The 23039-nt window shown below is 35.2% G+C and overlaps 1 non-coding gene and 1 pseudogene across 1 annotated transcript; both read left to right on the top strand.

Annotated features, from left to right (window-relative positions):
- Nucleotides 1-338: 338 nt before the first annotated feature.
- On the top strand, nucleotides 339-476 carry LOC145277317 (U2 spliceosomal RNA; annotated as a pseudogene).
- Nucleotides 477-22300: 21824 nt separating this feature from the next.
- LOC145277183 (U2 spliceosomal RNA) lies at nucleotides 22301-22501 on the top strand. Its single transcript, XR_013868118.1, has one exon. It is a non-coding gene; the product is annotated as a U2 spliceosomal RNA (small nuclear RNA).
- The last annotated feature ends 538 nt before the right edge of the window (nucleotides 22502-23039 follow it).

A 23039-nucleotide genomic window follows, 5' to 3' on the forward strand; every position in this document is an offset into this window, starting at 1 on the left:
CTGCAACCAAAGACTAGATGTGGGGATACCCCACATATAAGACCTTGGTCAATGTAGGGGCAACCCTTTATACCAATTGTCAGTATCCACCCCTACTCCCCATTTCCCCTTCACTCCTAACATTAAAAATCGGCCTTGTGCCTAATTTGCTCGGTGGGGGAGCAAATAAATACCAACCCCACATATAAGACCTTGGTCAATGTAGAGGCAACCCTTCATACCAATTGTCACTATCCAATTCCCCTACTCCCCGGGGAGTTGGTCCCCATTTCCCCTTCACTCCTCACATAAAAATCGGCCTTGTGCCTAATTTGCTTAGTGGGGGAGCAAATAAATACCGATTTTCTTGGCTTTTTGGCCAAGATCAAAGTGTAGCATCTGTTCTTACTACATGCTGCACTTATGTTTGTAACTTTGTGATATAAAGTGGGGGGATCACTTTTCTGTATTAATTTAATGTAAAATGATCACCCACTTTACGACCAGTCAGTCTCAAAGCCATTCAAGTCATTCTCCAGATCATTCATTTTTGAAGGATTACAGCTATTTTTTCAGAATTCAAGTCATTCTTAAGGTCATTCAATTCATCCTTAAGTTCATTAAAGTAATTCGAAGTCATTTACTTTTTATTTATTTAAGTCATTTCAGCCCATTTTTCGGCCATTTTAGTTTATCTTTAAGAATTTCATGTCAATCTTACATTCACGCATTCATTCATTACACGAGAACACGCGACTAATGGCTTTCGGCCTTGATATAAAAGAATGAACAATCAATTCTTTTTACGATATAAATAATATTTAACTATTTAGAATAGAATTTAACAATAGGCCTTTTCAGCATTCTGATTTCTAACATTCTATTTCTGAACCTTGCTTACAAGGTTCGAGTCTCGGCTTATCCTTATCTCATTTTCACTTATCTAATGTTCTTCTTATTTACATGGAAAGGGACAGCCTTTTTTTAATGTAACAATACTAATAACATTTTTTAATCTATGGTTCTTGATGAAGATTGCCACGAACATGTTTTCAAGGCAATATCGGTTTATTTTCGAATGAAAGAAAATATTTATATTTTTAAGGAATGTAAATGCAGAGAGTAAATAACAAATCATATACGCCACAAGTAATTCTCTCTAAAACAAACATTACGAGTCGAAATAAATTCAGTTTCATTAGTTTAACGATCAGCAACTATTAGTGTATTGGTATACAGGGTTGAATGATAAAATATCACTCTAAAGAAAACAACACTACAGCCTTATTTTAAAACTTTTATTGAAGAATCAATTCAAGTAACTTTATTATATAGTAGAGATGACATCTATTCAATGTATCCGCTTTTAGCCTCAAACATCGCTCCGATACGAGTCCGGAACTGGGAGCATGCTTTTTCCCCAAGTGCCGACAGGAGCTCGGTGAATACTTGACGGGTAGCGGCGATCACACTGGCTTTGGTGTTGTGGGAGGTCATGTTGGTGATGTTCTCGACGTATGACCACACGGAGTCGTCCAGCGGATTCAGGTCAGGAAAGAAGGGGGAGTTAGAGAAGGGTCCAAATTCGTAGCACTCCTTCTGAAGCAAAATCTGGGTCAATTTGGATTTGTGGGTCGGCGCACAGATCCAGATACACTTATGTCTTAACTTTCAAGCCGACTACGAAGATGTAACGTGGCGTGATGTTGCTCTCACTTGAAACCATGTCCGAAAACGTTGCTTTCATCGCCCTGAGCGCGTCCTTGTTATGTGTGGCAATCCAATGATGCATTTTGAGGGTGCTGGCAATGATCCTGCTGTCATAACTTGGATGGGTAGAGAGCGCGAGTTGTACAGCGCCGCATCTCCGATATCGCTCGTTGAACATTGTGCCAATTTCATACATGATAGAAGGATTCACTTCTATCACTCTTGGGATTTGTACACAACTGGCCAACCAGTAGATGATCTGCAAAAAAACAAAACAAAACAAACAAAAAAAAAACGGGTTTCATCAAACGGAAATGGAATCATCTCGAATTTTCTAGACCGACAATATTATTATTCCACCCTGTATTTCAATAAATTTAAGTATTTTGTTTTCCTATGTCTGATTTTTACAGAATATAGATTTCGTTAAGTAATATCGGTGTCTTTTCGAAACGAATTATTTTCTCTATTTTTCTTGTATGGTTTTACACCCAAAGAGAAATGTTTTATCTCGAGTTAAAATACGTTACGACATTTATATAAAAAAAATCGCTTCTGACATTTAATGTCACCGAAATGTTTTTTAGAGCCTATTTTTAGGGTATGCTTTAAATAAAGAAAGTGTCTGTAACATTGTACACGTTTACACACCCGGGACCTAACACGTTGTCGACTTCGTCGCAAGGAACAATGACAAAGGAAGAAATTTGTTACCATGATAAAGTAGGGATATGGCTGAGCATAATTCACCGTAAATAACACGGGTTGGAATATTCAGAGAAAAACTCGAATGCTAAGAAAATGGTTTCTAGCAACGCTGGGTAGAGACCAATAATAAAGATCAAGGGACACTATTTTTAACACAATACTCTAATATGTGGTGCTATCGTATTTTTTTTTACAAACGAATCACGACATATCAAGGGCCGGAGGCCACTGGAGGATAAGGGTTAAGAGTGCACATGTAGCCATCGTCAGTAGTGGAAATTTGGTAAATTGGATTACTTAATTAAGAATTTGTTCACGTTGGACAATCATATTGTACTCAGTTGGAAAGCAGGAAAACAAAACAGAGTTCCACCGGCGCGCAGTTCTACAAAAAGAGTTTGTTCGTGGAATTTACGCTTAGGTTTAAGAACAGATAAAGAGTGGTGGTAATTATTGACAGTGATTTTGGCTAGACGAGTGTTTTTCGTGAAAATCAAGACAGGGGGGACCATAGACTGGAGTTCCAACAAGCATGTGCCATGAAAATAACGACAAAGCAGAGACAGACTCGCAACATCTCTTCTGTGGGAAAGAGGTTGCAGGGAAGAGAAAATGACACCTCCTCTAATCTACGAAGTCTATTTTGAACTCTATCAAAGCAGGAAAAGCTGCTTCTAGCAGCTTCTGCCCAGATGTGGCAACAGTACTCCATCCTTGGACGTACCTGGCTCTTCTATAGGTAGAGAAATGCATCAGCAGTGAGATTTCTTCTGAAGCAGTAGAACGATCCCACCATTTTCCCAGCAGCTCTGGCAACGAATTTGATGTACATGTTCCATCTCAGAACGTAGAGCCTCCCCAAGACGAGAGCTGTTCATTTCGATTGATGCCAGACTGGAATCAGAGCGTTGATGATGGAAAGATAGAAGCTTCGTCTTAGATGTATTAAAATTATCCAGCCACCTCTTTCCCAATGCACCATGTGATCAAGATCAGAGCAGAGAAAATCAGAGAAATCTTGGTCGTTTACTGCCTTTGAAGTGTTGCCATAGATGGTAGGGTCGTCAGTATAAATATCTACAAATGATCTTAGGATGTGATTTCGGAGATAATTGATGTAGATCCCAGGATGTCACCATGAGGTACTCCAACATTAATACAGTAGGCTTCTGATTTCTGCCCGTCAACCACTACTCATTATTCTCAGTCATATTCCTACCTGTTTATGGTCACCACCTCTGTCACAACTAGTTTATTGTAAACGTTATTGTTTTGCTAACTAAATTCCAGTCCTAAATTAATTATAAAAAACTGTAAATGTTTCATTATTTTAAATATTTATATTTATTATTTTCTGCCATTGGAGTATTTAATATTTCATATTTCAATAACATTGAACATATAGCAGTGATCTTTTGTTTTCTTTACTCTCTCGTGTAATTTGGCGTTGCCTGGGAGTCATAATATCCAACACTAATAGCTCCTTTAATATATCATAGTAAACGAAGGTTGCCACTCGTATGTTTTAAAAACAATTCAGAGGTGAAGTCAGTAGTGATGACGTAGGAATAAGACAGAGCATACTTTACGATAAATATCACGGCTCCAGATATTTAGAATAAACTTTAATGCTAATAATATGATTCCTTAACAGGTCCGGATAAAAAAGAAAGATCGGCCAAAATATTGTTGGAATGTAAAAAACTACTTTGATAACATTAGTCAGAGAAATGTAAATTAGTTGTCGCATTTTGAATATTAAAAAGCAGTTAATCATATTACAAAAAAAAAAAAAAAGAACCTTCATCTTTTATCTGAAAAAGTATATTCTTGCGTCGAATAATTGATAACAGAAAAGACCTTTCTCTTATTTCATGTAATACGTACACACATTCCTCTTTTCTTCGACGAACGCAGGAGAAATCAAATGAAACGAATTTCCCTATTTTGTTATCAAAATTGTAATCACAAAATGGCGGAAAATCAAATTCTTGTTTCCTTTTGTGCTCGGTGCATATTTTGCTATGATTAAAGGGAGAAGGTCGTTATTTCTGTTGACAAAAAAAAAAAAAGAAAGAAAGAAAAAAGAAACCCTTTCGCTATTTGTCAATGCGCAGTGAGAGAACAAACTGCAAGAACGTGCCGCATAATAAGAGGTTCACCCACAAATCGATAACAGAAAGTGCCTCGTAATTATGATATTGATCATACTTTTCTGATGTATATCTCAACAAGTCTTACTCGAATGTTACATAGACGAAAGATAAAGTACTTCAATATAATTGGAAATGTTTCTACGTTTTGTACAGACAACTGATATATTTCTTGAATGGCCATAGATGAAGGGACGATGTTTCCTGGATACTTTATCTCCGAGTTTGTGTATTGAGTTAGGAGACGAAAATAGTTTTCACTTAAAATATGTGAGTTAGATGTGGAGAAATGGATGACAACGCAGACTGACGAGTTGGGCGCGCCAAGTTCGAATCCAGGCGGTTTCCTAGCATCATTTTTCTACAGATGCTGACAACATTCACCGGATCACTCTTGTAGAAACCTCGTGGAAACCAATACCAATAATAAAATCAGGTAGAAAATATAATCTGCTGATTACTGGCAATTATTGAAAATTTTTAACTATGATAATCAATGTTCCACGGTAATGGTTGCTTTTTGGCTATATAATTTCGCAGAGATATAAGCGCTCCTACATATCTGGCTAATTTGGCGTGATGATGAAAGTGTTCGCTAATAGGCCAGGAGACCGAGGTTCAATCTGCAGTTGACTCTTATCAAGGTCTTAAAAATGGTACTTTATGCTCCTTGCTGAAGGTTCAACATTATAAGAGGAATATCAAGAGAAATGGCGTAATCTTGGGCATGGAGTAGCACCCTTCCTCACATGTTAGTGTAACACCTAATGAAAACGGAGTATTCGAGTCGCTCTAGGCAATAGTTGGCCACTTATTAGCTTATCTATATGGGCTTTAAATTATACGTGTGTTTTCAGTGTAAGAGTTTCAGCAATTTAAAATCAACTTAGAAATCTTTCTATGTTATGCTACTTTAAGCGATCATATCCATCCACTGTCGTATATTTGACCATGATTAACTCGAAATTCAATCCATATCAATTATTTGTAATAACCCTGCAAACTATATCTAAACTTAACTTCAAAATCATATTACTGCCAATAAACACCTTTGCCTCTGCTCAGGGAGTTAAGTTTTATTTGGTTTTATTTTATCTGACGATTAAGATTAGGTATAATAAAACCAATTGTCATAAAATATATTGGATTCATAAAATCGATCAAATTTTATTGCGATTGCGTATGAAAGCCTTGATTCAACAAAACTTAAGCTATTTATCGTTTGACATGACAAGATACGACTATTATATTCTTGCCGTGCTTAAACCAATGACGACAAACACTAATATCTCTATCTCTACTATTATATAAAAGTCACTTGCTGTGTGTGCATGTGTGAATGCGTGTGTGTGTGTGAGTTCCTTTCTCATAGGTTCCGAAACAAAGGTCATTTATATTTCTGGCAATGTTCTTAGATAGGTTCTGTACAGAAATTAATCGGATAAGTATCGAAAATCGAAAATATCTGATCTTAAAATAGTCTTTCTTATCTTATAGAAAAAACAATTTACAGGGGAATATTTTACGTTACACCAGTGTAACCTTTGCCGGTATAACGTAAAATAGTCCCTGATAAAATTCATTATTTATATAGATAAGAAGAAAGGCAATTTTTAAGATCATCAAATGGAAATATCAGCAGACGTGATATTGTAAACAAACATAAACGAAATTTGATGAACGACATTATCATTATTATTAATTTAATTTCTTTGCGAATTACTCCACCGGCCAAATTATTCCTCGTAATATATAATATTCAATAGAGGCTTTGTTTTAGCAAAATACATGCGCATTCTGCATAAATGAAGATATCTTTTATCTTTATGGCTTCTATTACCATTTTTGGTACAACTTTTGTTGTATTGAGAGGTACATTTTGAAATTGATAAAAGTGTATACCCCAATTCATAATCATGCAGAATTTTGTATAGATTTCCACGTAACACATATATTAACCAATATATCCAAAATTATCGGGTGGATTTAATAATGAAAATAGTGTATTACATTTATTGTTTTTTGTTATTAGTTTCATTGCAATATCTATCTATCTATCTCCTCTTCTTCATCCTCTCTTTGTCTCTCTCTCTTTCTCTCTCTACTGGAAGAATACATAACGCAATTAAATCCTACCTAAGTAAAAGAAGAATCCAGGTTGTCCTCAATAGTCGTACATCTAAACAATATGATAAAATTCGGGAGTACTTCAAGGGTCTATCCTGGGACCTTTACTATTCATAATATTCATAAATGACCTCCCTGATAAAATTGTCGTTGAGATGGGTATATTTTCTGATGATACCGCGCTTTTTAACAGGCACGAGGGAACAAAAATGGATGGTCACATTCAATGCTGCCAAGACTATCTTGTTTCCTTCAATAATTACAAGAAACCTTCTCTACCACCAATAGCAACGGCCCGAAACACATTACCTGAATGTACTTCCTTTAAACTCCTCGGCCTAACGCCCACGGGGAACAGGAATTGCAACAGATACATTGAGAGCATAGCCAAGGCTACTGCGAAGAAGGTGGGCTCTCTCTACCGAGCTAGAAAGCTACTTATGCCTGAAAGTACCCTGTGCCTCTTAAAAGCGACCATTCGCACATGTAAGAAGTACTATTGTCACATTTGGGCTGGTGCCTCTGCTACTAGTCTCTCACTCCTGAACAGGGTTCAAAAAAGAGTCGACAACCTGATAGGTCCTAAACTGTCATCTAAGCTTCAGCCTCTGTCCCATCGACGAAATATTGCATCACTCTGCCTGTTCTACAAGAATTTTAATGGTGAATGCTCTGACGAACTACAAACACTTGTGCTTCCTCGACGTACCCCCGACAAACAGCTAAATCACACCTCTTCACAGTAGAGTTCCCTAGGTATGAGAAAAGCGTCTACTCCAATAGTTTCTTTCCCAGAACTGTTAGACGTTAGACCTCCCTTCTGAGATTCTGCTGTCCCAATTGTACTGACATGCAGAAGTTCAAGTGTAATGTGAAAAGACATCTTGCTGCTCATCTCCCTTCATAATATCCCTGCAACTTATGACCCTGACAGTAGCCCCTACTTCAAAGTGACACTGTGCCTTGTTTGAGGTGAAACTTGAATAGGTCTATCTATCTATATATATATATATATATATATATATATATATATATATATATATTATACTTAAGGGATTTAAATGATGCAAAATAAAAATTTATTAAACGTATTGTTCAAAAGCAAGGAATAGAGTACATGCTTTTTCCTTATTCCATAGAGTTTTAAAAACTCATAATTTTCTTTTCAGCGGAAACAAATAGCAAATTATATTAAAAAGAACATTATTATAAAGCATAAAAATTGAAAAGTTTAAAATTTTCAATATGAAAAATGTAAATGAAAAATTTCTATATTCCAAATACCAAGATTTTTTCATCTTACCGTTTATTTCTTTGAGAAAGATATAAATAGTAAGATGTACAGCATCTTCGAATTTGGAAAATATACTTTTTATCATTTATTTGTATATGCTCTGTAGTTATATTTAACATACATTGAGATTCATAAATAAAAGCATGGGTATAAATAAAAGGTGAAATATAATTGAATAATCATATTTTTCCCATAAACACACGCACACACACACATTATATGTCTCTTTTCATTTCAACTGACGTTTCAACTGAAAGTTGTTTCTGTATAGCCAAGATTATCATGTCCCCCTCAAACAACCCTTATTTTGGGACCACTCACACAAACAATTTATACAGGATCCATAGAGTTGGAGATTTTATTACAGACTTTTACGTCTTCTTGAATAATTGCTCTGTCTACTCTAATCTTTAACATATACATCGCATTATGCCTCGTTCCTTACTGTTCCCACATGAAAAATGGCCCTGTCTGTGGGGCATTAGAATACGCCGACTGCCCCCCTGCAGAGGGTAAAAGTCCCTCAATGGGGGTCCTGGATATGACCTTAAACTATATCAAGTGTTGAGGCCCCAGCTTTGGGGAGTGTGGAACCACCCTTTAATTACCATTGCTCCCAGGTCCACTCTGACCCGGAGTGGTAGTACCTGTTAGGGTCCCAACTATGGGTTAAATAGAAACCGACGTGAAAACAACAAATATATTCTATTAAAAAAATTTTTCTTCAAAATCTTTGGATTCGGCATTAAATAACCTGAAAAGGGTTGATATGCCGTAAAACAAAAACAACCAACCAACCCACATGAAAAATGTGTTATAATTGCTTCTACTTCCTTGGACTACGTCTCATTATCATCTAGATTATAATTCTTATTTACTTCTATGATTTAGGCAACTCCATCGTAATCTTGTTGCAGTTATTTGTAATGTTTTATCTTACTATTTATGTTTGTGTATAATTAGGGAGGAGGCTGAAGATATTTCGTGACTGACGTCATAACAAGAGTTGAAGAAATAACGGCAACTCTTTTATTTCCAGCAGTTAATGCTTGAGGCAGACGCCTATTTAAGAATGCGTCGATTTTCCGCCTCTTTGAAAATCCAGTATTGGAATCATAGTGTGCAACAATTAGCAAGAAGGTTTACGAGATCCTTGCCAGGACACTATAACATAATAAAGCTGTGAACTGTAAAACGTGTTGTGTTTTCTTGGATAAGATTTTTCTTGTATATCCACGCACATGCATCCACATAAAAGAAACTAGTGTTATCAAAAACGATCATACTCGCACTAAAAACACAACATCAACCCACACCCTGACCTAGATTTCCTTACCATCTAGGTTTATTTTTTAATCTACTATCTGCTTTTACAATTACCCCGGGGCAATTTTGATACACATAAATTCCGCTGCGAGGGTATATTTATTCATAACTTAGTCTATGATATTAGTAAAAGCGATAGAAAAATAGCCACAACTGGAAAACATCCCACGTGCTTGTGAAATATTGTATGCAGATGCTTTTATGTTTATATAATGTTTTCTGTATTGTTTAAGGACACAATCTCTTTTCGAAAACGTTTCTAACAATCAATGTGTGAGGTTATTTAACATTATCCTTGTGTGTTTTCAGAGACGTGTATGCATACATAATTTCGTCACTCAATTCACCTTTTAAAGTAATACATTAAAACCATAGAAGAATTGCGAGTTGGTCTATCTTTTATGAACCTCTTTCGAGATGTATATCTAATTCAAGCACTGAAGTGTTTTCAAAATGGCTGAAGGAAACCACTCTCTTTATGTGTGTTTATTTACTGAGAAAATGAGTTTTATTGTACGGTTAAAAAACAAGAATGGATACGTATGAGATACGTCCATTTAGTCTACGCGTTTATCGATGAAAATTCTCACAATTTGGATTATTCGGATTCTGTTCTACTCTTGAGTGTTTTCTATTGTCCACAAGGAACCATGCTGTACCCGATAAGGTGTTAAACAATAATCAGTCCGGGGTGATAGTCTTCTTGAGATAGCAGGTCCAACCCTTAATTAATAGACGTTTCATATTATTTGGACTATTCGGTTTCTATCATTATTATTTTTTTGTTACAAGGAAATCACTGTTTATTAAAGCCGGAAGGCCACTCCAAGATAAGGGTTAATCTATGTAAGGTGGTAGTGCAGTAATCGGTAATGGAGAAAATTGGGTAAAAAATTGGATTATTTAAGGGGACGGCTCAGCAAGAACTTGTTTACATTGGACTTGGATGCTACCATATTTTAGTCGGCCGGAAAGCAGGCTAATGGAACAGTGTTCTACAGGCGGGCAGTTCTTTAAACGAAGCTTTGTTCATCAAAACTGCGTTTAGATTTCGACACAGATATAGAGTGGGGGAAATTACAAATAGTGGTGGTAGCTAGTCGAGTATTTTTTGTGAAAGTTTTGCAAGTAGGGGATCATATATTGGAGCTCACACGAGAACTTGTCATGAGCATAACGATATAGAAGCGACATGCTCCCAACGTCTCCTTTTTGGGAAAGAGGTGTCAGGGAAGAGAAAAGGGTATCACGACATCTCGGTTGATGGAACCTCAAACCTTGTTAAGGTGCACTTGTAAAACTCAGGAATTTTTATGGCGAACTCAGGATTCTTGCACGGGGTTTCGAATCAAACCCTTTATTTTATTCACGCAGGAAGCATGCTCTCGTTCTGTCAGCAATGGCTGGGTAGAAGTCTTAGGTAATTCGCAATTGTATTCTAAGTATCACCAGCAGTGAGGATTGAACCTTCAGTCCCCAGAAAGTATTTTGAAATTTAGTGTAACATTTCATCGACCGCATAAAAATCATTATAGATATACTGGGACGCATCTAAAAAGATGCATCCATTTAATGTACAAGTTTAGTAATAAACTTGTAGCTAAAACTAAGCGTGACGGAAAGTAGGACAAAGCATCAAACAGAGATATCTATCTAAAAATGATATTTCATACGAAAGCGTGTCAGATCAAGAAACACACATACCTTATTACATAGATGATTAGATGCATTTGCAATAAGATGTATACCAAAAACAATTCCATTTTACATTTAAACCTGACAAATCTAAAAACTGATTGACACACCGACGAATATAGTAATTTATATAGATGCACAAACTAATTTATACAAGTTATTTGAAATTTACACAAGACAAACCAATGAAGACGTTATTCCAAACAGATATGTGACCGGCCAACCAACATAGAGAACCTCATATAGATACATGGAACACGTCCAGCCTATAACGATGAAAATATTATTTAAAATTTGAACGTGACAGACCGACAGCCTGAGTGACAAATAGGTGGATGTAGCCTTCCTTTTTTTTTTTAGAGATGCGGAGACACTTCAATTCAGACGTGACGACAAATATTATACTAAATTGAAATGTGACCGAAAAACAAACGGAACGATCCTCTTATAGATGCATAAGCTACTTGTGTTTAGCAATATAAATATTATGTAAAATTTAAATGTGACAGAGCGACAGTTTCTAATTAAGAATCAATGACGCATCTCAGAAAGAAAATAAAAAAATACAAACAATATTATTCTCCCTACACGAATATCTTCTGGCATAAACAAGGGTATATTTCCTTTTCTCATTCAGCGTGCACCTTTGAGAGACCCTGAGGCAAATAGGGGATATTTTCAGGCTTACTTTGAAGCAATCTTCGCTGCTCAAAACTCCACGTTCTTTCTCTACTCCAATTGAACAACACTTTTGGCTGAAAAAAAAAAAAATCCAATAATACAATCAAATTGCTCGCTTCTGTTCTCAAAGTATGCAAACATAAATCCTAATAAATTCTATTTTTTTCGCGTTTCTCAAAATAACAACCACGTAAGCTAAATACAAACAAAATATATATCTAGGGATGGAAGCCGAACATTCAGAGTAAGCACCTTGCAGCTACAATCAATTATATATATATATATATATATATATATATATATATATATATATGAATATATATATGTACATAGATACATACGTATATGTGATTATATATATATATATATGTACATACATATGAATATATATGTATGTATATACATATATATATATATATATATATATGAATATAGACATATATATATGAATATAGACATATATATATATATATATGAATATAGACATATATATATGAATATAGACATATATATATATATGAATATAGACATATATATATGAATATAGACATATATATATATATGAATATAGACATATATATATGAATATATATATTCATATATATATGAACATATACATATATATATATGAATATGAATATATATACGAATATATATATGGATATGAACATATATATATATGAATATATATGAATATAAACATATATATATACTATTTTCATTTTATTTATTCACATATATACGATTTTCAATAATTACTTCGACAGTAGTTATTACGTAAGTATGCGTAGGTCGACGTAATACGCGTGCTCTACGCATGCGCAGAAATACACTTATACGTTCAACTGTATTAATTCGTTAAGATTGATATGCACGTGCCTTAGCTTAGATGTAGCGAATACCGTTACGAAACAAAATGTTTTGGTTTCGATGTTAGCTAATAATACTCGAAACATTTTTTAAACCTTTAAAATAACTACAATATATTCAGTAAAATATGATAATCTATAGAAAATCGGCTGCATAAGAAAAATACGAAATCCGCATAAATTACAATATAGTATTTTAGTTTATTTTTAACTATCAGACAACACTGAGTAGCCTGTTACTATGTATATATATATGTATATATATATATATACACATATATATATGTATATATATATGTATGTATATATATCTGTATATATATGTATATATATATGCATATATATATGTATATATATATGTATATATATATGCATATATATATGTATGTATATATCTGTATATATATGTATATATATATGTATGTATATATCTGTATATATATGTATATATATATGTATGTATATATCTGTATATATATGTATATATATGTATGTATATATCTGTATATATATGTATATATATATGTATGTAAATATCTGTATATATATGTATATATATATGTATGTATATATATGTATATATATATGTATCTATATATATATATATATTTATGTATATATATATGTATGTATATATATGTATATATATTTATGTATATATGTATAGGTATATGTATATATATGTATGTATATGTATGTATATATATACATGTATGTATATATATATATGTATGCATATATATGTGTATATATATGTATATATATGTTTTTTTTTTACACAGCGATCACCACTTTTCAAAGCCCGGAAGCCACTCAGGGATAAGGGTTATTGCAAGTACATTACGTTAGTGTGGAGATTTGATGAAGTGTTTACAGTTCTAAGAAAGAAGTTTGCAGTCCTAAGAAAGAAGCTTTGTTCATGGAATCCGCGTTTTGATTTAGGCACAGATATAGAGTGGGGGCAATTTTTCACAGTGGATTCGGCTAGACGGGTGTTTTTCGTGAAAGATTGGTGAGGGGGACCAGAGATTGGAGTTCAAACGAGCACCTGCCATGGAAATAACGATAAAACAAGGACAGGCTCGCAACGTCTCTTCTGTGGGAGAGAGGTTGCAGGGTAGAGAAAAGGGCATCCCCCACTAAGCCACGAAGTCTATTTTGTACTCTATCAAGGCAGGATAGGCTGTTTTTATCAGCTCCTGCCCAGATATGGCAACAGTATTCCATCCTTGGACGTACTTGGCTTTTATACAGATAGAGAATTGCATCAGTAGTGAGATATCTTCTGGAGCGGTAGAAGGATCCCACAATCTTTCCAGCGAATTACGGAAGACGTTTTTTTTAATTATTTATGACTGGTTTCCATAGCAACCATGTCGCTTCTGCGACTACTGTTGCTACTAATTCACCGCTCTCGCGAAAATAGAAGTAACAAGGGAAACAGAGAGAATGGAAGAAAGAAAAGGAGATAATTAGGAGGATTTTATTAAAAGAAGACGAGTGCCGTACATTGTTATTTCACATGTGTATGTTCTGTTCATGTGGACAAAAAACGACTGAAGTTAAACAAAAAATAAGTGAATTTACTAGAAGCCTGGAAATATCATTAATTACAATAGAAAAATGCGAGCATGCAAACTAATATGGTTAAGCTTAAACATGAAAAAGTAAATGACTAGTTGTTAAAATAGGAAAAAAAAAGACAAGATATTCTAGTAAAAAGTAGAATAAATTTATAACTGCAGCATGAGGAAGTTTTTACAAAATTAAATTTATAACATTATGTAATCAATTCTTAATAGTGCAATCTGTATTGTTATTAATTTTTTTATATTTTTACTAGAATCTCTTGTCCTTTTCTTTCTCAGTTTTTACAACTAGTCCTTTACTTTTCCATGTTTAAGCTTAACCATATTACTTTGCATGCTCGCATTATTCTATTGTAATATATATATATATATATATATATATATATATATACATGTATGCATATTTTTATGTATGTATTTATATGTATATGTATATATACGTATATATATGAATATGTATATATATATGAATATGTATATCTATATGTATATATATATGTGCACGTATATATATATATGTATATATGTGTACGTATATATATATATGTATATATATGTGTACGTATATATATATGTATATATATGTGTACGTATATATATATGTGTATATATATGTGTACGTATATATATATATATATTTATATTAATGTGTATGTATATATGTGTATGTACATATATATGTATATACATATGTATATATATATGGTTGTCAAGGTCTGGTGTGGATGTGTGTTAAAAGTACATAGATGTTTTAGCGCCATACTGTGCAAGTCGTGACCACCGCCACACAGACGGGGCTTTGATGAACGCCGAGTGTCTTGCGCTGTATAACTGGGCCAAGGTTCTTTTAACCAAAGGCTAAGGGTGAGGTAACCCTGACAGAAACCTCCAGAGGAGCTTAGGCCCTGTCAGCTGCGGCATACATGTGGAGCATGCTCTGGTGCCCAGCAACCTAAGTCCCAGTCATGGATCAAATGGCATGGTAGATGGAGAGGGCTTCCGTAAGGCATTGTGAAGGCAACCTCTCTAGGAGAAGGAAAACCCTGATATAAAACCTGATGTTGACTTGCTCTTCTTTTTGGTTCAATGTGTCAGTTGTTTATAGAGTGGGATTGTCTCAGTGCAAAGTCTTTCCTCAAAGCTTCAAGCACAGGCATTACTTGATATGCGAAAAATAAATGTTAAGGGGTCATAAATAGGGTCAAAGTTTAACAAAAATTTTACCTCTGCGGCTTCTAAAAATTATACAGCCAATTTTTGGTGCAAACATTTGAAATTTTACATAAAGTGTATCCAGACATAGGGCAAGCCTTTTAATCGTTTTTTTTTTTTGCTGAAAATGTGGCTTCCGACGCGGTCAAAGTTCAAAAGATTTGACCTTTGCGGTCTCTAGCAAACTATTAAGAAAGTTGTTTAAAAGTATTTCTTTTGAAATTTGAAGTTATTTTTATGATATTATATAAAATAAGATAGCTGTATAATAGTAGTTGTGGAAGCAATTGATTTGAACAGAGATAGAAAGAGAGAGAGAGAGAGAGAGAGAGAGAGAGTGTGTGTGAAAAAGACACGAATACACTAACAGAGAGTGTAAAAAAATATTAAGACTAATACTAAAAAGTTGTGTCTGCTCTTTACAATGTTGGTTTGTTTGTGACGTTATTTAAAGAGATATTTTAATACTGAAAAAAAAACATTTCCTTTTTACATGGCAGCATAAGTTATTTCCTACTTACACGGATAAGTTTTTGTTTTATCTTATTTTAAAGTGTGTTTTCTTACACATAATGTAGTGTAAAACACACTATTATTACGGAAGATTAGATGTTATTTTAAAATAAAAAAAATTTAAACATTTTTTTTTTAATTTTTATATTTATTTTCATAATTGTTCTCCAATCTCTACTTGTAACCATTACTGGAAATTTATATTTAAATTTTAAATTTCATCATTGTAAATATAACTTATGATTAAAAAATATAACCTAATTATCCAGGCATAAGACTTTTTTCATGTTTTATTAATTTAATTAGATAATTCTCGTTTATATATATATATATATATATATATATATATATATATATATATATATATATATATATATATATATATATATATATATATTGTTGTGGAGACGCTCACTAATTAACGTAGGTGGGTGAGTGAGATATATAAAGGTATCAATCACCAATACCGGGAGAGTTCTGCAACGACTGCGAAATAGGCAAGACGTAAGACATGCAAGACGCCACCTGCCGGAATATCTCCAACTGAAATATATCTGAAGACATGTAAATATGTATATAACTTCTTTTCCTAATATATTATTGTTATACCTTTACTTTCCATGTTCTTGTTAATTATTTGTGCAGACACAACAGTGGCGACGGTGATTCGAAAAAATACTTACGCGGAATAAAATCCACTATTAAACACAACAGTGGCGTCGAGAATTCTAAAAAAGACTTACGCAGGATAAAATCTATTAAACACTTGGGTAGCCTCGAGAATTCGAAAAAAGATTAGGCGGGAAAATTCACAACTAAACTCAACAGTGGTGTACGAAAAATACTTACTCGAGAAAGATTGAAAAAAAAAACGTACTCGAAGAAAAAATCTACTGTTGAACACAACAGTAACATCGAGGATTTTGAAAAAGATTTACTCGGGAATTCACTGTTAGACACAGCAACATTATTTGAAACATGATCTACGCGGAAAGTTATCACTGTCGAAAAAAAACAAAAGAAAAACAAACGAAAGTAACTATAAAATTGTCGAACGATATATTCGAACACTGGATTCTTGAAAGCAAAATACCAATAACCATTTCGAAGTGACTACGAAAGGCAAAGAAAAAAAAGTGTTTTCGCTAGTACACCGTGAACTAAATTATGCAAATTTTCTTGAAGGAGATAAGTGATATTTTTTTTCAATTGTACCAAAAAAGGATATTTTTTTTAAAAGAATTATTTTACGTAATCAAAACTTAACAGATTAAGAGAAAAAAATAGAATACATTTTTTTTATCCCTCAATAGAAAAAGGGAAAAAGAAAGGTTCAACGCAAAAATAATATATCGATAGAATTCGGTTGACACACACAAAAAAAAAAGCGAACTTAAAAAAGGTTGTTCGTAGTTATTGTAAAAAGTGAATTAGTAAGATAGACTGATTTTTCTAATCTTTGAAAAAAAAACAAGATGGAGGAATTTGCTAAAATAATGACACAGTTCATGCAGAATCAGCAGATCCTACAAAAAGAACAGCAAGCGCTACACGCAGAAAGAGACGAAAGACAAAATGAACGACTTAGAAAGGCAGGAAGAAAGGTTCGCGTAGATGCAACTTGAATAGAAAAAACTGTTAGAAAGATTAACAGCTAATTCCATACAAGAAAGTAATACAACCTTCTCCAACACAACAATTGTTAACAGCATAGATGTATTCACATACCTACCGGAAGAGGATAAAACTTTTGATGCATACTTCAAGAGGTATGAAGATATTTTCGAAACAGACTGCGAAAACTGGCCAAATGGAAAGAAAGTTTATTACTTCGAAAGCTTGGTACCAGTGAACATTGCAAATTTGTTGATTTCATGTTGCCAAGAAGAAGGAATCAGTTAGATTTCGCTGAGACCGTAAAGCTTCTTAAGGAGTTGTTCGGACCGAACATGTCTCTTTTCCACAAGAGATGGTCATGTATGAATCTTAAGAAAACTGATGAGCAGGACTACCTGACATACGCGTCAGTAGTAAACAAAACCTGCGACAACTTCAAATCATCGGAACACGGTGGACGATTTCAAATGCTTAATCTTTGCACAGGGTCTAGTATCCACAACAAATTCAGAGATCCGAAGACGCGTTCTCTCAAAATTAGAGACAGAACAAGGCTTGACATTGCAGAAATTAGCAGAAAATTGCCAAAGGGCAGTATCACTAAAAAAAGATTCCAGGGATATAGAAGAAGCAGGAGTGGCTTACATTAGGAAGATTAAAAACCGTTTCAGAAACCCAGGACAAAGAAATTTTTAGACTAGTCAAAATTAAAAAAAAACTACCAAATTATAAATACTCAAATTATAATAACTACAGAAAACGAAATTACGATAATAGTCAATATAATAACTACAGAAAACGAAATTACGATGATAGTCAATATAATAACTACAGAAAACGAAATTACGATAATAATCAAAGGAATTATAAAAAGACAGTATCAGGTAATAATTGTAGAAGATGTGATGAAAAACATTTGGAAACGGATTGTCCTTAGAAAAATATCAGGTACTATAATTGCGATAAAGTTGGACATAAGAGTGTTTGCTGCGAACAAAAAATATAGTAAACCAAATGAGAACAAACAACAAAGGGAAAAATAATTTACGAAAAATTTTATCAGTAAATATTTTCGACAAACAAGTGAAAGTTCAGCTTGACTCTGGATCGGATTTGTCATTAATAAACGTCAACACTTGGAAAAAGCTGGGTAAACCGACTATTCAAAAGTCAAGTAAAGGTGCACGAACAGTGACAGGAGACGAAATAAAATTCGAAGGAGAGGTCATCCTGCCCATTAATTTAAATGGCAGGACGAAGAAATTGAAAATCTTCGTAATTAAAGAAAGCGAGAACTTATTGGGAATTGACTGGATTGAAAATTCAATCTTTGGGATAAACCAATGAACGCTTTTTGTAGAAAGATAACCAGTTGCACCCCAACATAAGAAAATATTAAAAACGATCTAAAAAAAAAATTCCTAGAAATATATACTACTGGACTGGGAAGATGCAATAAATTTAAGGCTTGGTTCGAGTTAAAAAAGGATGCAACACCGGTGTTTAAGAAAAAACGGGACGTACCGTTCGCCGGTTTAGACAAAATAAATAGCGAGCTAGATAGACTAAAAAAAACAGGCATCTTATCGAAAATCGAAACTAGCGTCTGGGCAGCCCCTACGGTGTCCGTAAAAAAAGTCGGAACAAATTCGAGACTGTGCAGAATTTTCCACGGGTCTAAACGATGAATTAAAAGACCACCACTACCCTTTACCAAGCCCTGAGGAGATATTTGCCAGACTAAATGGTGGCAAAATCTTTTCATAAATAGATTTGTCCGACGCCTATTTACAAATTCCGATGGAAGAAGAATGCTCAAAGATATGCATTAACACGCACAAAGGGTTGTTCAAATACAACCGTCTACCCTTCGGGATCAAAGTCGCGCCGGCGAATTCCCAACAAGCAACGGATACAATGCTGAACGGAATAGATTGTGCTTGTGCATACCTGGATGACTTAATCATCAAGAGTGCGTCCATAAGTGAACACCAAGAGCATCTAAAAGAAGTATTCACAAGATTAAACAAATACGGATTCAATGTGAAAGAAAACAAATGCGAATTTTGTTTAGACGAAATAAATATTTAGGGCAAATAATATATAAAGACGGTCGACGCCCAGACCAGGAAAGATCGACAGCAATTAAAAACATGCCGACACCACATAACGTGACGGCTCTACAGAGATTCTTAGGCCTCGCAAACTACTACCAAGTATTTATCAAATGAATGCACGACCTAAGAGCTCCGCTTAACGAGATATTAAAGAAAGAAACACCATGGATATGGACAAAAGAATGTCAAGACGCATTTGAGAAAATTAAAAAGACGCTGACGTCCGATCTATTTTTAACTTATTACGACCCAAAATTAGAAATAAGTGTTGCGAGCGACGCGAGCTCGTATGGTAGAGGAGCATGTATACAGTATATCCTGCCAGATGGATCGAAGAAACCTATAGCGCACGCCTCAAGGACACCACTTCCGGCAGAAAAGGCTTACTCTCAAATAGAAAAAGAGGGGTTAAGCATTATTTTCGCGGTGACGAAATTTCACCGTTACCTGTACGGAAGACACTTAATACTGGAAATAGATTACAAGCCCCTAGTGACAATCTTCCGTTCCAAAAAGGGCTTGCCAGTATATATGGCAAATCGCCTACTCCGTTGGGGTACGATCTTGCTAAATTATGACTTTACAAATAAAACATCTGGGTTCGGAAAAAATAGGTCATCCGGATGGCCTGTCAAAGCTTATACCGAAAATTGAGGAAACCCTTGAAGAGTCAGTAATTGCAGGTATACGTTCCAATTATGAGGAAAAAACATGGTGGCGAATATAATAAAAGAATTACCAGTCACGTTAACCGATATAAAAAGGGAGGCTGAAAATGACGATGTCATCACAGACATAAAGAAAAAAATAGGGGAAAATGATGAAAAAACGCAAAGCATATTTTCCGTATTAAATGATGTTTTATTATATAGTGAAAAGGTTGTTATCCCGAACACCTTGCAGAAAAAAGATCTTACGTGATTTTTATACAAGACACCCGGGTATAAATAGGATGAAGGCACTTATGTGGAGTTACGTTTACTGGCGTAACATGGATGTGGATATTGCACTTAGAGCAAACAAGTGTAAAGGTTGTGCGTTAGCCGAAAAGGCACCACCGATAGTCCATAAACCTTGGAAAAAAACTGACCATTCATGGTCACGCATTCATATAGACTTTGCTAGACCGACCGAAGGACAATACTACCTAATCGTAGTAGATAGTTTTTCCAGATGGCCTGAAGTAAAGCGCTTCAAGAACCCGACGGATAAAGCATTACAACAATTCCTGCAATAATACAGGATGACTAAGAACCCAAATATACCGTCGAAATTATCGCCAGCAGAATTAAGTTTTGCTAGAAAAATAAAATCACCATTTGATAAATTAATACCAAAGCAAGCAATCGTCTATCAAACTACGCACACATCACGTAAAAGGTTTAAACCTGGTGATCGTGTATATTTTAAATGTATGGAAAATAGTATTTCATATTGGGAGTTTGGTACGGTAGATAAATGTATCGGTGACTTGGTCTACATGATAAAAGGTCCAAAAGGGATACACAAAAGACATCAAAATCAATTGAGAAAACGTCATATAAAAGACAAACCTGATGAAAAGGAAGATCCAATTGATATACTATACGAAACGTTTGATATCGAACCACCACAAACCATGCCCGAACCGAGAAGATCGGGAAGGAAAAGAAAGTTTACAGAACCAATTATAATGAACCTCAAGAGAAAAAGATATTGAAATCTAAATGACTTCAAATCTTGGGAGGTGGGCGTTGTGGAGACGCCCACTAATTAACATAGGTAGGTGAGTGAGATATATATATATCATGTTTATCTTTTTTAATCCAATTTTGAAGTGTTCTAACGCTTTCTGTAAAAAATATCTGCTCATTATCGACAGTCTGTGTTCCACTTATCTTGCTTGCTAGGACCTATGGCGATGACGTCATTTTTCAGCTGACGGTACATCTATGACGATGGTCACGTTAGGAAGCCTCCAAGATCCCCACCCCCTACTAATTACAATTTTTTCTTTTCACCCCTCTCTCTAAATTTCACCCATCTTGGAGAGAAAGAAATCAATCACTACCCCCCCATTTTTTTTTCCATTTAGAGAGAATCCCCACTTAGAGACCGGACCGCAGGAGCTCAGGTTCCTTTACAAACCAAAGTGAAACGGGCAGTCTATCAACTAGAAGGGGTTGAGAGAGCCCTACTGGAATATTTTTTTTGTTTTTTCCCCGGCTTTAACACAAATGAATTATTGTATTACCTCTATTTTTATCTTTTTTGTTTTTACACGTTAATAAAAAATGTTTTAAAAATTGGGTGCTAAGTAGGACGTCCCCAAGTATGAAAGGGCGAATGCGGTATTATGGTGAAAGAAGATGCTAGCTAAGAGAAACTTTTGTTTAGTTCAAGAGTGACAAGGATGACCAAAGACCCCCATTTTTCACCCCCTTATAAGTTGGCCTTGTGCCTAAGTTTTTTGCTCATGTTCATTTTTTCCTGAATAAAAGATTTAATATCTTAAAGTGTAGTATCTGTTCCGGCAGATACTGCAAGCAAAGAGCATATGTGGGGGAAACCCAACATATAAGACCTTGGTCAATGTAGGGGCAACCCTTCATACCAATTGTCACAATCCAGCTCCCCTAATCTCCGGGGAGTTTGTCCCCAATTCCCCTTTACTCCTCACATTAAGAATCGGTCTTGTGCCTAATTTGATCGGTGGGGGAGCAAATAAATACCATTTTCTTGGCCTTTTGGCCAAGATCAAAGTGTAGTATCTGTTCTCTCAGTTACTAAACTTGACCCACCACCGGGCTTTCGGGCTAGGTTAAGGTGTTTTTTCTTACTAACTTTTGTTAGCAAGGACCGACCCCCTCCTTTGGGGAGTCAGGACCTAGAGGACCGACTCCACATTTGTGGGAGCTTGGACCCGGAAACCGATCCCCTCTTTTGGGAGACTGGAATCTCGGGACCAACACCACTATCGCTGGTAGTTGAGACCTGCTTTTTTCATTTGTTGTTTTTGCATGTTGTTTTTTCTTCGTTTCGGTCTCACTTCTCGAGACTGGGATGGTCTAATTTCTCCACACTTAATTGCCTGAGCAGCACTCTGACCTGCCAGGCCCAAACTTTGTCTATCTTCGCTGCTCTCCCAGTGGATCGAGCAGACAGGGTTCTCTTTCTCGCTTCCGTTGGGGTAAGTTAGTGGGTAGGGTGACGTGGGGTAGGGCGGGTGCTTCGTTTCTGCTCCCCTCTGTGGGCAGGGATGCCTATCCCCTCTCTCTCTTAATTGCGACGCGGCACTCTGACCCGCTAGCACCGAAGTCAAAAACTCTAATTTCTTCAAAGTCCGCTCCTCCCCCTCCTCCCCCTCCATTCCCCTGGGTTTTCTTTTCCCCCACTACACTTTGGTCCGCGCCAGCGGCCAGTGCAACCGCCACGATGCCAGGCAGGAGGGGTACGTCACCCCAAATGCG

Source organism: Euprymna scolopes, chromosome 5, assembly GCF_053919585.1.
Source record: "Euprymna scolopes isolate OS-2025 chromosome 5, ASM5391958v1, whole genome shotgun sequence".
Taxonomy (NCBI): Eukaryota; Metazoa; Mollusca; class Cephalopoda; order Sepiida; family Sepiolidae; genus Euprymna; species Euprymna scolopes.